This window comes from Carlito syrichta, unplaced genomic scaffold, assembly GCF_000164805.1.
Source record: "Carlito syrichta isolate Samal-C Ts95f unplaced genomic scaffold, Tarsius_syrichta-2.0.1 Scaffold305641, whole genome shotgun sequence".
Taxonomy (NCBI): Eukaryota; Metazoa; Chordata; class Mammalia; order Primates; family Tarsiidae; genus Carlito; species Carlito syrichta.
In genome coordinates, this window is record NW_007249737.1 from 510,420 (window position 1) to 526,153 (window position 15,734).

A 15,734-nucleotide genomic window follows, 5' to 3' on the forward strand; every position below is an offset into this window, starting at 1 on the left:
CACTCCAGTCTGGGTGACAGAGTGAGACTCCAACTCAAAAAAAAATAAAAATAAATAAAAATGTAGTATAAGAATTAATAATAGGACATTTGTCAAGAACCATGACTCAGGAATCAGGAAACCTGAAGAGCCTTTGACCATTGGCAAGTCAATTTGCAAATTATCACAGGATAATAGGTATTCTGAAAAGATTCAAGCTGTATTTTTTTCTCCTGCTACAAATGGTAAGTAGTTCTTCTTGTAGCCGTCTCAGAGAGGTATTTCTTATGTTCTTGTCTTTTCTTTTTTCTTTTTATTTTAAAGATGTGGGGTACAATTCGTGATTAGGTATACAAATGGTCATTGTACAGGTAAAGTTTGGCTTCACTTTGGTCCTCACTTCCTCTGGTTTGAGATCAGGTACTCTTATTGATTGTGTGCCCCTCCCCCTGCCCTGGCAGTTTGCCACTACTGTCAACCCCTTTCTTACAGTATTATGATAATTGTTCAGGGTCTGATTATGAGTGAGAGCATGTGGTAGTTAGTTCTTTGTTTCTATGAAAGATCACTGAGTATTGTAGACTCTAAGTCCATCCAAGTTGCTGCAAAGTTCATAATTTTTTCCTTCTTTGTGGCTGCGTAATATTTTATCATGTATGTACCACACTGTTTTTATCCAGTCCAGTTTTGATGAGCAACACGGTTGGTTCCATTTATGCTATTGTGAATAATGCTGCAATAAACATGCATGTGCAGGTATCTTTTTCATAGAGTGATTTGAATTCCTCTGGGTATATTCCCAGTAGGGGGTTTGCTGGGTCATATGGAAGGTCAATTTTTAGATCTTTCAGGAATCACCACATTGTTTTCTGCAGAGATTGTACTAGTTTATATTCCCACCAACAGTGTAGAAGTGTTCCTTTCTCCCCCACATCCTCTCCAGCATGTGCTGTTTTTTGAGTTATTGATGATGTCCTGACTGGAGTTAGGTGGTATCTCACTGTGGTTTTAATTTGCACTTCTTTGATGATTAGTGAGGCTGAGCATTTTTTCACATATCTGTTGGCTGCTCATATGTCTTCTTTTGAGAAGTGACTATTCACATCTTTTGCCCACTTTTTCATAGGACTGTTTGTTTTTTTCTTTTTAGTGTGTTTCAGTTCCTTGTAGATCCTAAATATTAAGTCTTTGTCAGATATACATTTGGCAAATATTTTTTCCCAGTCTATGGACTGTTTCTCTTGATGGTTTCTTTGGCTTTGCAGAAGTTTTTCAGTTTGATGAGGTCTCATTTGTCAATCTTACTTCTTATGGCATGTACCTTTGGTGTTTTGATCAGGAATCAGCTGCCAGTCCCAATTTCCATAAGGGTGTGGCCTGCATTTTCTAAGGTTCTTAAAGTTTGAGATTTTACATTTAGGTTTTTGATCCATTTGGAGTTGATTTTTATGTGTGGTGATAGGTAGGTCTTGTTTTAATCTTCTGCATATGGTCAGCCAGTTTCCCAGCACCATTTACCGAATAGGTTCTCCTCTCCCCATTGATTGTTGTTGGAGGCTTTGTTGAAGATGAGTTGGTTGAGAAATTGAGGATTTGCTTCTGGAATCTCTATCCTGTTCCATTGGTCTATATGCCTGTTCTTTTATCAATACCTGGCTGTTTTGATTATTGTGGCTTTATAGTAAAGTTTAAAGTCTGGTAGTGTGATACCTCCTACTTTATTTCTTTTGCTAAGGATTGTTTTGGCTATTTGTGGTTGTTTATATTTCCATATGAATTTCTGTATTGTCATTTTCAGGTCTGAGAAGAATGATGCTGGTAATTTAATGGGTATTGTGTTAAATCTGTAGTTTACCTTGGGTAGGATGGACATCTTAACAATGTTGATTCTTCCAATCCGTGAGCATAGAATATTTTTCCATTTGTTTTTATTATCTTTGATATCTTTGAGTAGTGTTTTGTAGTTTTCATTGTAAAGTTCTTTCACTTCTCTGGTTAGGAAGAAGCCGAATTATTTGTTTTTTGTTGGTGTTGCTATTGTAAATGGGATTGTGCTTTTTATTTGCTTCTTTGCCTGTGTGCTGATGGTGTATAAGAATGCAACTGTCTTTTGCACATTGATTTTGTACGCTGAGACTTTGCCAAGGTCCTTTATTAGTGCAAGAAGGTTTTTGACAGATTCTTTTGGATTTTCAAGCTATAGAATCATATCATCAGCAAAGAGAGATAACTTGACTTCTTCTTTTCCCACTTGGATACCCCTAATTTCCTTCTCTTGTCTGATTGCTCTAGCTAGGACTTTCAACACTATGTTGAACAGGTGGGGTGAAAGAAAAAGCCTTGTCTTGTTCTGGTTTTCAGGGGAAATGTTTCCAGTTTTTATCCACTTAGCAATATGTTGGCTGTGGGTTTATAGTAGATGGCTTTTACTATTTTGAGGTATGTTCTCTCCATGCCTAGGTGTTTAAGGGTTTTTATCAAGAAGAGATGCTGGATTTTATCGGAAGCTTTTTCAGCATCTAATAATATAATCATGTGATTCCTATTTTTACATCCGTTGATGTATTTAATTGCATTTATGGTCTTGCAGATGTTGAACCAGTCCTGCATCCCAGGGATGAAGCATACTTGGTTATGGTGGATGAGTTTTGAGATGTGTTATTGGATCTAGTTTGCTAGAATCTTGTTGAGTATTTTTGCATCTATGTTCATCAGGGGTATTGGCCTATAACTCTCTTTCTTTGTTGGATCTCCATCCAATTTGGGTATCAGTGTGATGTTAGCTTCAAAAAATTATTTGGGGAGAGTTCTGTCTTTCTCAATTGCTTGGAATTTTCTTCCTTCCTTCCTTCTTTTTTTCGTTGGAATCTCACTCCATCGCCCAGGCTAGAGTGCAGTGGCACGCTCACAGCCACCCCAGAGTCGACCTATTGGGCTCAGGCAATCCTTCCACCTCAGCCTTCAAGTAGCTGGAACTACAGATGTGCACTACCACGCCCAGCTAATTTTTTGATTTATTGTAGAGATGCGGTCTCGCCAAGTTGCCCAGGCTGTTCTGAAACCCGTGGGCTCTGGCAATCCCCTCACCTCAGACTTCCAGAGTGCTGGGATTACAGGCTTGAGCCACCATTCCTGGCCTGGAATACATTTAATAGAATTGTTATCAGCTCCTACTTGTATGTTTTGTAGAACTCTACTGGAAAATTGTTTGGTCCGGTACTTTTGTGTGTGGGGTGTGTAGTTTTCTTATGATGTAGTCGACTTTCTGAGTTGTTATTCATCTATTTAATGTCTCAATTTCTTTTTTTTTCGTCCTTGGGTGGTTGTGTGATGTCAGAAAGTGCTCCATTTCATTTAAGTCTTCGAGTTTGTTTCCATACAGGTGTGCATAATCATCTCTGATAATTTTTTGTATTTCTTCAGGGTCCATTTGATTTAATCTTTTGCATTTCTGATTGTGTTTATTTGGGCTTTTTCTTGGTCAGTCTGGCTAGGGGGTCCATCAATCTTGTTTATCCTTTCAAAGAACCAGCTTTTTTTTCTGTTGATTTTTTTTCTATGATATTTTTTGTCTTCTATGTTCTTTATTTGGGCTTTTTACTTTGGTGATCTGGATTCTTCTGCTGAAGTTAGGGTTTTGGTGATCTTTTCTTTCCAACTCTCTTAGTGATTTATTAGGCTGTTAACTTGTGATCTTTCCTCAGAGAGGTATTTCTGGGTTCACAGAGCAGACAGCTGGTTTTTCTCCTTGAAATGTGCTGTGATGTGGTTTTCTGAGCACAAGGGCTGACATGGAGTCACTTTTTCCTAACCCCTCTGTGGTCCCAGAAAGAAATCAGGGTCTGTGCTGGGAGTAGACTTCTTCCCTGTAGTGAGGAGCTGGCTTTCCTCTGCCTGACCCTATTTACCCTTCCTGTATGAGAGTCTCAATAGTCCATGCCACGCTCTTGGTTGTAGGAGCTTCTGCTATGCTCAGCTGGAGTAGGCTGAGGAAATCTTGCAGCCTTGAGCCTGAGTGTGGTGGGGGCAGCAGGGGCCCATTGGAAGAAGGATGAGTCTGTGGGTGAGAGGAGCTCAGGCTGTTCATCCCAGGAAAGAGCATCAGATTCATTTTCACACCATGGAGAACTACTGCTGAAATACAGAAACCTTCGCATTGGAGATGTCAAAGAAGGAACCAAGGTTACAGAACCTTGAAAGTAAAACTGTCTGTGCTTGCTTAGTAGCTGTAGTCAGGGACCACAGATAAACACCCATGTCCAGCACACAACTGGGCAGTGTGCATGACATGTTTTTTCAATGTCAGAATGGAACAAGATGGCGGCCACACAAGAAGTTTGCCATCAGGAACAATTTTAGTAATGTCAGCCATCTTTGTGTGTGAAAAAAACATAACATGGATTTAATATACCCAATGAGCAGCCATTTTAACATTGCCTAAATTTCATGTTTTTTTCTAGCAGTTCACTTAACTTACCTTCTAGTCACTAGCCAAGGACAGAACCAAGGATGGTTTCTCAGAGGTAGCTGTTGATAATTGTTTTACAACGCCTCCCCCAGCTTGTTTTATACTAATTAGCTTTTCTATTTTAAATATTTGCCTCCACCCATAAGACCCAAGGTAACCTAATCAGACAGACCCCAACATGGCAGCAATCACGTGACTAACCCACCCATCTGTCTGCTGTCCGTCACCTAACATATTACCCACACTTACTTACCTGCCCCTTCCTGATGACATGGAGAAGACCATCACCCAACCACCTTAACGACCTTCCCCCATCAAAGGAAAGTGTTTAAAGAACTCAACCATGAGCAACCAGTTGCAATTGTCAGGTCATCCGTGCCATTGCCTTACTAAGCTGTGGTGTGGCCATGTGCTCTTTGAACTATGGCCAGGCCATGTTTCTCTCTCCCTCTCTCTCTCTCATTCTCTCTCTCTCTCTCTCTCAAATTTACTTTCTAAATAAGCTGTATTTTCTAGTCTAGCTTCTCTGCAATTCTTTGCATCGTTCATGCGGCACTGGATCTCACACCAGACACCCACACCCTCTGCAGGCCTGACCTAACATTCTGGAGGCCCTGCTGGGAGTGTGACCCTAACAGTACGGGTGTCCCAAAGTGTGGCATCCTGCTCATAGAACTTCCTGGGCACAATAGAAACAGTTTTGGGGGCACAATAGAAACAGTTTTGGGGTTGTGATCCTACTCTGAAGGTCTGCAACTTGCTGGGATCTGACCATCTCTGGCTTGGTCCTCCCTGCTAATGGATTCCAGGAGATATCGTGGGTCACAAGAGACAGGGAGCAGGGCAGGATACAAAGTATGAGGCAGGGGATAAGGACAGATATCCTTTAGGATGGCAGCCTGGGGACTGGTAGCCATGAATACCTCATTGGTGGACCAACTAGGGACAGTTGAGGTCTAAAAGAAAGGTCTGGCGGGTGCGTGAACAAGAATCCAGGCAGAAACACACCAGAGGCTCCATTGCAGCAAGCGGCATCTGTGAACAAGGAAATAGGATCTGGGCATGGGTCAGATGCTGTAGACTTAGTTCCATTTTGCCATTGTTGGCTGTGTGATCTTAGCAACACCTAATCTCTTTGGACATCAATTTCTTTATCTGTAAAGTAGTTATAATTAATGCTTCTGTGGAAGTAATGCTGGTTGCTGCTCCATATCCATTCTTTCTCTTTTAAAAAAAATGTATAGCTGAATGCCATTCATGAGGGGCAGTATTATGCCCATCAAAGTATGCATTTCACAGCTTCCCTTCTAGTCAGGTGTGGCCATATGACTAAATTTTGTCTGGTGAGATATAAGAAGAAATGTTGAGGACTTCCAGAAGGATACTTAGAGGATCAGCCTTGTTGCAGGGAGCATGGCAAGGGTGTCCATCCTTCCTCCTTTCTGTTGTCTAGAAGACAGCCAAGCTGGTTGGAGCCCCAGTAGCTGTCTTACACCATGAGGTACCTCAAAGATAGAAACCAGATTTAGGACAGCAGAGTGGAAAGACAGAAGAAGACTGAACCCTCTATAACCTCACGGAGCAACCATACCATCCACGAATGACCTTGCTGTGGTCTTGTGTGTGTTCAGACCATTTTCACTTGAGGTACTCTGTCACATGCAGTGAATCCGCTCCACATGGATGCCCCCGGGTTGCTGTAAGGATTAAGTGAGCTACAGCACGGGGAAGAGTTTTTTGAGTTGGGGATGCACTTTGAACATGTGACATGCCATAAGAATATAAGAAATTAGTTCTGTCATTGTCATCTGAGTAAACAGAAGGGTCAGGGCTATAATGGATAGGCCCTGACATGGTGCTGGACTCAGGGGCAGGGGCACGTGTCAGGTGCAGTGTGGGGATGAGGAGCTGCAGGCGGCAGGCTGAAATCTTTGTTAGTTTTCCTGATTTTACCTTGGATCCATAATGTCATGTGGACACAAATGCCAGTCAAGAAGGAGAGAACGTCCATCGTAATTTCAACAAAGTACCTCAGTATGAGGAACTTGGAAAGTGGCACTGTGGTGGTTGGGGCAACCAGTGGAAATTGTGTCTTTATTTTCAGAAAACAACCCATTAATTCTGTCCAAAGAGGATTGTTTTCTCCAGCTTCCACCCCTGGGGTCTATGAAGAAAGCCTGTTGGTGAGGAAAGACCAGGCATTAGTCTGTTGTGAACAGTCAAACATGGTTCTGCCTCAGTTAGGAAAGATAATTTAAGCTTTTGGAGAGCAAAAAAGTCCACAGCAGGTACTAGAGAGAAACTATGGGAAAACCAACAGGTACCATGGATATCTATGTCCAAAGAGGATTGTTTTCTCCAGCTTCCACCCCTGGGGTCTATGAAGAAAGCCTGTTGGTGAGGAAAGACCAGGCATTAGTCTGTTGTGAACAGTCAAACATGGTTCTGCCTCAGTTAGGAAAGATAATTTAAGCTTTTGGAGAGCAAAAAAGTCCACAGCAGGTACTAGAGAGAAACTATGGGAAAACCAACAGGTACCATGGATATCTATCCTACAGAAATGGAAGATTTTCAGATCTGAAGTCCCATTTCTCTGTACATTGAACTTCATAAATAAGTGCATGAGCTATAATTTCATATTGGCAATTGAAGTGAGAGGAAAATTTACCCTGGGTGTTATATGTGCTGTCTTATATAAGTCCTGAAAGTTTTTCAGCCAAGTTCAAAATAAATTCTGTCCTATCCTGAAGGATATGATTTATACCTCCTCACAGAAGGTGCTAAGGATGAGGAAGGAGATTCATGTTACACTATTGCCGAAGTGGAAAACTGAGTCTTTGCTTGATAATTTGTTTTGTCCACAGCACAAGAGCTGGGAGTTATAAACAATGTTCTGACTGGGCTGTAGCTAACCCTCCGGTTTCGTGCTTTATTTTGAGAAGGGGTGAGGAGCACGAGAAGAAAGAGTTTGTTGTATAGTGAATATATAAAACTAACCATGGTCATTAATTTCAACCTCCCGGCACCAAAACCTTTTACCGGAGCTGCTAACAGGTTGTATAAATCACTCTTAGGAACTCCATTTCCTTTCTCTCCCCCTCCTCCCTCCGAGGTGGAGGCAGGCTGCTAATGTGGAAAACATAGATTAGCACGGGTGAGAGTCAGGGACTTCCTGTCTGAGCGGAGCCTGCTGGACCCAGCTGTCTGTCCAGCATGGCAAAGAAGACTGGCCATCTGTCCAGCATGGCAAGGAAAAGCAGGCCACAGACTTTAGAGCCCGACAGACATGGGATTTCCAGCCCCACTACTTACCACCTGCATGATCTTGATGAAAATACTTAACTTCTTGGTTTCCCCATTTGTCAAATAGAAATAATAACACTAATCTCAGAGCATTTAGATGATTCAGTGAGTATAATGTATTTATATGTGTTGGCTGTTGTCACTAGAAACTTGCTTTCACTTTCTCTGGCTTTAAACATTTTCTTCCAGAAGTTTCTCCACCGGTCTCTGCTCAGTGAGAGGGAATCTCTATAACCTGCATGCTCCTTGGGGATGAGGGTCTTGAGGGAGGTGGTTGTGGGAAGTGGGAAACCCTTCTCTGTCCATGAAAGTACCAGCCATGGCACAGAGATGACCCAGAGTATCTATTTTCACCCTTGATATGGAAGCATTTCTTGTTTTTAAAGATAATGGGATTTTAGAAGGGACTTCAGAGTATCTGAAGGCTTTTCTTAGAAATTTGTGTGTGATGGATCAAACAATCGAGTGAGGCAAATCTTCGTTTACTCTCAACTCCGATGCTTTCTTGCTGAGTAGTCTTAGACAAATTGCCAAAACTCTCTGAGCACCAGCTGCCTCATTTGAAAATGGGAGATACTAATCCCCACCTCAAGGAAACATCATGGAGGTACATCAGCTGAGTCAGTAAATGTAAAGCCCTGTGCATGTGCCTAGCCCACCGACGTCCTCTCCCTGCTCCTAAAAGGGGAACATTTGTCTGGTCAGGCTGGAGAGCCCAGGAAAACGTGCCTGCAGCCTGAGACCCTGGGTGTGTTCCGCTCTGCTCTTTCATGGCCCCTACTCCCACAGTTAGCCAGCTGCCCACAGCCAGGCCTCACGCTACCTAGGGAATGGAGAAGGGCACTCCTTCCCAGTTGGGAAGCCACCCAACTTTCTATGGATATGAGAACTACCACTGCCAGTTCCAACCATGGGTCCCTTCGAGGATACCACCTGGGTCTGCTCATCGCAATGGCGGGCCCTCCATGACACGCTCAGACCTTCTAACAGGAGAAACCAGTCTGGTGTGGCTGGCATGGCACAGGGGCCTGTCCAGTGGGCTGCAAAACAGCTCCTCTGGGTCTTAAACCTCTTATTGTTAGGGGAAGTCTCCACCCCTTTCAGTTGCCCTTTGACTCCTACTGGCCAGAGGTGCAGCTGAGCAGCAATTAAGAAGCGCCAGAGTATGATAAGGCAGGTGGCAGATTGCTGCAATATTTCAAAGTGGACAATGAGAAAATTCACCCCCTTTCCAGGCAGCTGCTTCCCGGTCCTCAGCCCCATGACGCTGGAGTCACATAGCTTAGAGTTGTTGTAATTTCCCCTTCTCCCAGGCCCTCTTTCGGTGAGTGGAAAACTTGGGCTGGTGTGCTGCAGTGAAAGCCTCTGATGTATTATAAATATTTATCTCTGGGAGGCTCTGAAGCTATTTCAAAACAGAGAGAGAGAGAAGGCGCTTGCATGGTTAACTTGCCCCTCCCAGAAAGCCTGTTTTGTTTCCCAGGACCGTGGGCTCCCTGTTTACCTAAGCTTGTCTTTTCTCGTCATCATTTTTACCTAAGCTTGTCTTTTCTCGTCATCATTTCTTGATCTATTTTGTTGCATGTCGTGTGTGTGTGTGTGTGTGTGTGTGTGTGAGAGAAGATATGTCTGCCAGGAATTGTTTCTGGGGATAGGCAAAGGGAGGGGAGTAGAAAAGAGGCTCTTTTTTTTTTTTTTGATTCTGGGATTTTTTTTTTTCCCATTTGTTTGTTTTTGGGTACCATTAATTACTCATTTCTCATTCTGGATTGTAATTCCACCCATGGTCAGATGACATGCTTGTGGCTGGTTTAATTGGAAGCCGATGATGAGTTGAGTTGTCCCAAGCCTGTTTCTGCAGGGGAATGTTGATTTGGGAATCTCCCAGCTGAGACTAAGGCCATGAATGTGGCCTTCTGCGGTGCAGTCATGCAGAGGTATCAGCCGCCAGCCAGGCCTCAGATCCTGGTAGCAGGTATAGGTGTTCTCACACTGAAAACAATCCCCTGGACAGTCAGGAGCTTGAGAAATGCTGCCAGGGTCAGAGCGGCCATGATGGTAATGGGGTCTTGGAGGTCTTGAAAGCAGCCATCTTTAGCTCTTCCTTTTGATCTTGTCCTTCATTTTACAACGTGTTAGAGCCAAGTGACACCGTTTCTTTTCTTTCTTTTTTTTTTTTTTGAGAAAGCAGGATTTATTGAGAGGATAGAAAAATTCTGAGTGGGAGGGCACCTGAGGGGGTTGCCTGGCACCATTTCTTTAGCCCAAAACTGGAGCATGAGAGGATGAAGATGAGCAGATGTGATCCCTTGTGAAGATGGAACTACATTTTTGACTCTAACCCCTGGAGTTGAAGTTCAAGTGGAAATATGTCTCAAGCCAAAAAGCCTACCTGGATAACCTTAGTGTCTTTTATAGCGTCTTTAGTGTTGACATACTTTGTTGTTTCCTGTCTTGTCAGTCCTGTGATTGGGGGTCTCCGCCAGAACACCTGAACCACCTTCTGTACCTTGGAGGCAGCAATTCTTCCATTTCTGAAATAGTTCAGGCCACCTGCTGATATCTTACCAAGTTGTTGTCTCCTTTGAGAGGCACAGTTTAAAGCTTTAGCTGCTGACCCATGAGGTGGGAATTCTGGAAGCTGTTCTAGGTTCTGTCATCCACCAGGAGGTCAGGTCAGCCACCATCAGGCAGTTGAGCTTATCCAAGGAGAAGACTCAGCACAAGTGTGTTCTGCAGACACCAGGTGCCAACACAGGACTTTTCTAACACACAGGAAAGCTCCCCCCCACCTGAGAAAGTGAAATGGATGCACTTCGATACTTCTTATTTTTGTGACTTAAACAAATACATAAGGAGATTTGAGAGTTTGAGGGGCTGACTGGAAGGTTTAATTTATGAGATGCAGCAGCAAACACTTGTCCAGGAACCGTTGGGTCTGACTTGCACAGGAGGGCTGGGAGTTGGGGTGGACAGTGAGTGCTTTCCCGCTGGCTGCTGTGGGTCTCACACCAAGCACCAAGCCTGTGTTTCCATGGTGGTCCTGGGTCCTGAGTGTTAAGGCTGACTCCTGTCTTTTAGGTGAAAACAGTTCAAGCTGTGTTCTCAGGGGAATGTAACTGTTTGATCTTTCACATCCCTGCCTGATGTCAGTGTGAGAATACAGAGAGTTATGTTGTCTTTCTTGAAAACTGGCTGTAAGGTGCATGGATCATGGAGGTCTCTTACTCGTTTTCTTTGCTATTACTTACTCTTCTTTGGGTTTACATCTTCATGGGATGATATGCAGATACTCCATGAATGCATTGTGTGGGTGCTCGGACAGTCCTGTGCACAATCATTGGGCCATCATGCAATATTTTCTGCTCTCTAGAAGCTTATGGCCCATGTTGAGAGTGAGTGGGAGCTGATAAACACAAAAGCATTAGCTAGGGAGTCAGAACACCTGGGTTTTGGGACGAGCTTTGCTACTCAACTTGAATGTGACCCCTGACAAGTCCCTCTTCTTCTTTGGTCCTTGCTTTTCCTAAGGTAAGTGGCCTCAGTTATTACCCAGGCTTTTTTTCCCCACATCTATCATCCTAGATTATTTTATCCTCCATCCCTTTGTTGTTGTCCTCGGGATTTGGACATGGTGCACATTCAACCAGCCTTGGATGCGGGCCATTCTTTGGAATCTCGTAGATGTCTAGTCCTTTTTCTCAGACATGCTTTCCCCTGCTATATAGATTTTGTCTCCTCCTTACTTTGGGGGTAATTATCTCACTCATCTTAAATTTTAGTGGTCCTACTGCTGTCATTTTAGATGTCTTCCAACCAACATCTCCTCCGGGCCATCACTGTGGTGTCCCTTCCATACATCAATCTCATTTTGTTCTCAGCACACTTTCAGCATTATGTATAGCCCCCCTCTCCCCAATGTAGTTCCTACAGAGAGACGACCACATCAAGGACCAGAGGCCAGAGGAACAGGTCCCTTTTTTTTTTTTTTTTTTTTTTGAGTTGGAGTCTCACTCTGTTGCCCAGACTGGAGTGCAGTGACCGCTCCCGGCCACCGCAGCCTCGACTTGCTGGGCTCCGGCGATCCTTCCGCCTCAGCCTTCCGAGTAGCTGGAACTACAGGCATGCGCTACCACACCCGGCTGATTTTTGATTTATTGTGGAGATGAGGCCTTGCTTGCCCAGGTGGGTCTCGAACCCGCAGGCTCTGGCAATCCACTCAACTCAGCCTCCCAAAGGCATGGGATTACAGGCTGAGTCAACAGGTCCCTTTTTAAAAAATCTCATCTGGCCAAGCGCTGTGGCTCATGCCTATAATCCCAGCACTTTGGGATGCTGAGGCAGGCGGGAGAATTGCTTGAACCCAATAGTACGAGACCAGACTGGGCAACATAGATAGTAACACCTTGTCTCTACAAAAAATTAAAAAAATAGCCAGGCATGGTGGCACCCATCTGTAGTGCCAGCTACTTGGGAGACTGAGGTGGAAGGATCTTCTGAGCCCAGGAGGTTGAGGCTGTGGTAAGCCATGATTGTGCCACTGCACTTCACCCTGGAAGACAGACTCCAACTAAAAATAAAATAAAAATAAAAAATCTCATCTTAATGAATTTCATCATTCCTTGTAATCATCTTTGTCTTCAACAGTGACATTTACAACTTGGCATCTTATTTCATAATTATACAAAACGATAACTTTCTAGACAGGTGCCTGCATCCCAGTGTAGGCTGTGTAGGGGGCTTTTGACCTCCCTGAATATAAAGGGGTATCCTCCCACCTCAGTTGTTTTTTATAGGTGTGAAGGGGTCACTTTGTGCTAGAGTTGCTGCCTTTTTTCTTCCTAGTTAGTTACCTTGGTTGGTGAGGCCCCTCCTGAAGAAACTGTTAACAACTTTAAGCAGGGTGCTTAGGAACGAGGGTTCCCCAAGGGTGCTGTAGGAGCAAGGAATTGTAAATAATATGAAAGCATGTCAAATTCCTGTGTCTTAGGGTTATGTATGACCTTTCTGGGTTTATTCTCAGCCAGTCCTTAAAGGGCAGGGAAAGCGCTCAGGCTTATTGAGGCGTATGTTAAGATAGGACTAGAGTTCTGCCAAAATGAAGGAGACGGGTTTCATCTGGAAGCATCTGATGTCCCTGAGCTCTGCCTGCCCAGCACATCTCCATTCTCAAGGAGCTTCCTCTAGAAGGGTGGTGAGATGGGCATGCAAGTAGCAGTGGCGAGAGGTAGGCAGGCGGCCATGTGGGGAGCATAGGGCAGGACCCCACGACTTCTGCAAGGCCTGTCTAGGTGTTCAGGCAACTCCTTGTGGAATCAATAGGGTTTAGATGACCTTGAAAGACCAAAGAGTACATGTAGTGGCTGGTAGGCTTTTGATGAAGAATGATGATTGATGGACTGACTAAATGAGTGGCCTCTCTGCTGTCAGGAGTTTCTTTAATCTTAGTGGAATCATCATATGTTCCTTAAATTTCCCTCCCTTAAATTCCACATTTGGCCAGCTTGTTGTTTTGCTCCAGAACTGTTTCTCAAGGTCTTTGGCTCTTCTGCATGTTCCTGGGGCCCTGGTGTGGGTAACTGCAGAGCTAAATCTTTCTCCCTGAGCTCTCTGGGGGAAGAAAGGGAACCCAGCTCCAATACTCACTTGTTGTGTGATCTTGGGCTGTTGTTTTTGACCTTTCTAAGCCTCTGTTTCTTCATCTAAAAATAGGAATCACTCTGCTTAACATATTGGGCAGTGATGAAAAATAAGCTATTGCTGTGCAATGCTGGACACCTAAAAACCACTCAGGAAAAGGATGCTTCTATGTGGCCATCGTTGATGTTATTGGAAATGCTCCCTGGGGCCATGAAGATGAGGTCTCCCCTCCTTTCACAGTCCTGTCAGTACCACAAAAACCACTACCATGCACTCACTCTTGGCCTCCACCCTCCTTATCAGCAGAACCTGAGATGATGCGGCTTCTCTGCTGGGGATGGTGGCCACCTCCTGTCTCTGTCTCATCGAGGCTCTTCCTTGCAGAAGAGCTGCCTGAGACTATCAACGTGACCTTGGGGTGCAGGAGATGGATGAGAAGGAAGGAGAGAAATGGCCAGAGGGGTGTGTGTGCCTGACCCTTGATGACCCATTATGACTTCTTAATGGCTACAGGTTTCATTCTTGGATATTCTTTCCTGGGACACAGTGTCCGTCCCTGAGGTCACCATCTGGTTCTTGCCCTCTGTTCCTCAAGACTGCCTCTGAGAGCAGCAAGTGTTCTGAGGACCTGCCCTATGGCCTGTCTCTATTTTTTACCCCTCGGTTTAGGGCAGGTTTCCAGGAGACCAGTAAACTCACCATGAGGGAATCTTGACATCCAGACCCCCAGGTTATCAATTTTCCTGATTTCTGGGTCTTTGGATTTTTTTTTTTTTTTTTTTGAGTCAGTGTCTAACTCTGTCATCCAGGCTGGAGTGCAGTGGCATGATCATGACACACAGCAGCATTGACCTCATGGGCTCAGGTGATCCTCACACCTCAGCCTCCCTAGTTCAGGCTGGGTCTCGAGCTCCTGGGCTCAAGCAGTCCTCCCACCTCGGCCTCCCAAAGTGTTGGGATAACAGGTGTGAGCCACTGTGCCCAGCCTTTGATATTGTTATTGCTGCTTTTAGGTGCAGGAAGGAAAGCAATCATTTTACTCTACGCACGTCGGGTACCAGCATGAAGGCAGCAGACCCACTTTCCTGAACCCTCTTCCCATGAATGCTTGAGAAGCCTTGCTCTGGTGCCCTCTCAGTGTCCTCTGGCCTGAGTGGTTGGATTCTCATCTACTGTGACTTTTTTTTTTTTTTCTAGAAAAGCCATGTAGAATGTCAACTAATGTATTGTTTCTGCGTCACCAAGAAAAATAGAAGAAACAAATGAATCAGTTTTTCTTGACTCATGAGCTGTGATTTCTTCATAAACGAATCTAGAGAATAGCTACTGAATTTCACAAACATTCCTGAGTGTTTACTGAATGCCAAATCCTGCACTATGAGCTGATAGAGGCCAAGATGCCAAAGATGTGGTCCCTGTCCTCAGAGGGCTTCCTTCCCTCAGAAAGCCCTGTGGGTGGGTGGGCAGGCGGACAGGGAAGAAAAGATGAATAAAGAGTGAAGGGGTGAGTCCTGATGTCCTAGAGTGGTCATGGGCATTACTTCACCCCTCCATACATGCCCACACTTCAGGGCCTAGCCCCAAACGCCCTCCTCCATGAAGTCTTCTCTGACTGCTTCAGGTCTTAGTGAATTTCCTATTCTCCAGAGCCTGGATTCCTGTAGGACTCTATATCCTATAATACATTTCTCACACATTATCTCGTCTTCTCATCCTCACAGCCTCTCAAGGCACAAGTCATGGATATCATTCCCATTTTAACAAATGAAACAACAGATTCAGAGAAGTGAAATAACTTTCCTAGGGTCACGGAGTTCAGCAGCAGCAAACCTGAAAACTGAACTCATGTGTTCTGATTCCCAGGCCAGGGTCCCTTGGCACCAAGTGCTTGCTTGCTCTACTACATCATTGAATCCCGGGCACCCCCTTTATGGAGCTCCCACAGCTGCTTTTCCACTTCATGCTTCAGCACCAGCTCCTCCCTTTGAGTCACCCATGTCTCTCCTCAAGGACAGGGCCCCAGTCAGCCTGGGGTCTGACCCCTCCAGGCACCCACATTGCAGAATCTCAGCCAGGCTGTTCTGGGTGAAGCAAGAAGGAATGACCTTAGCCAATGTCTCCCTCCTCCTCTTCGACCCTGGAGTCATCTGGAGGCACTAGAAGCCACCAGCTCCTAAATGCCAGGTAATTGTGAGACTCACTGTGTCTTTCAGTGGATTAAAAACGTGACAGCATCTGCGTTTTTCAGCTGTTTCTCTCTGGGTCAGCATCTTCACCCAACACATATCTGGGTTTATAGAACATACTGATAAGGGTCTAAGACCATATTGTTTTTTTACATCTT

At 44.6% G+C, this 15,734-nt stretch overlaps 1 protein-coding gene across 1 annotated transcript in view; it reads left to right on the top strand.

The window, feature by feature from the left end:
* Positions 1-15,734, top strand: part of XXYLT1 (xyloside xylosyltransferase 1) — a 189,446-nt gene that overhangs the window by 93,382 nt on the left and 80,330 nt on the right. The gene's annotated exons all lie outside the window — the stretch shown is intronic.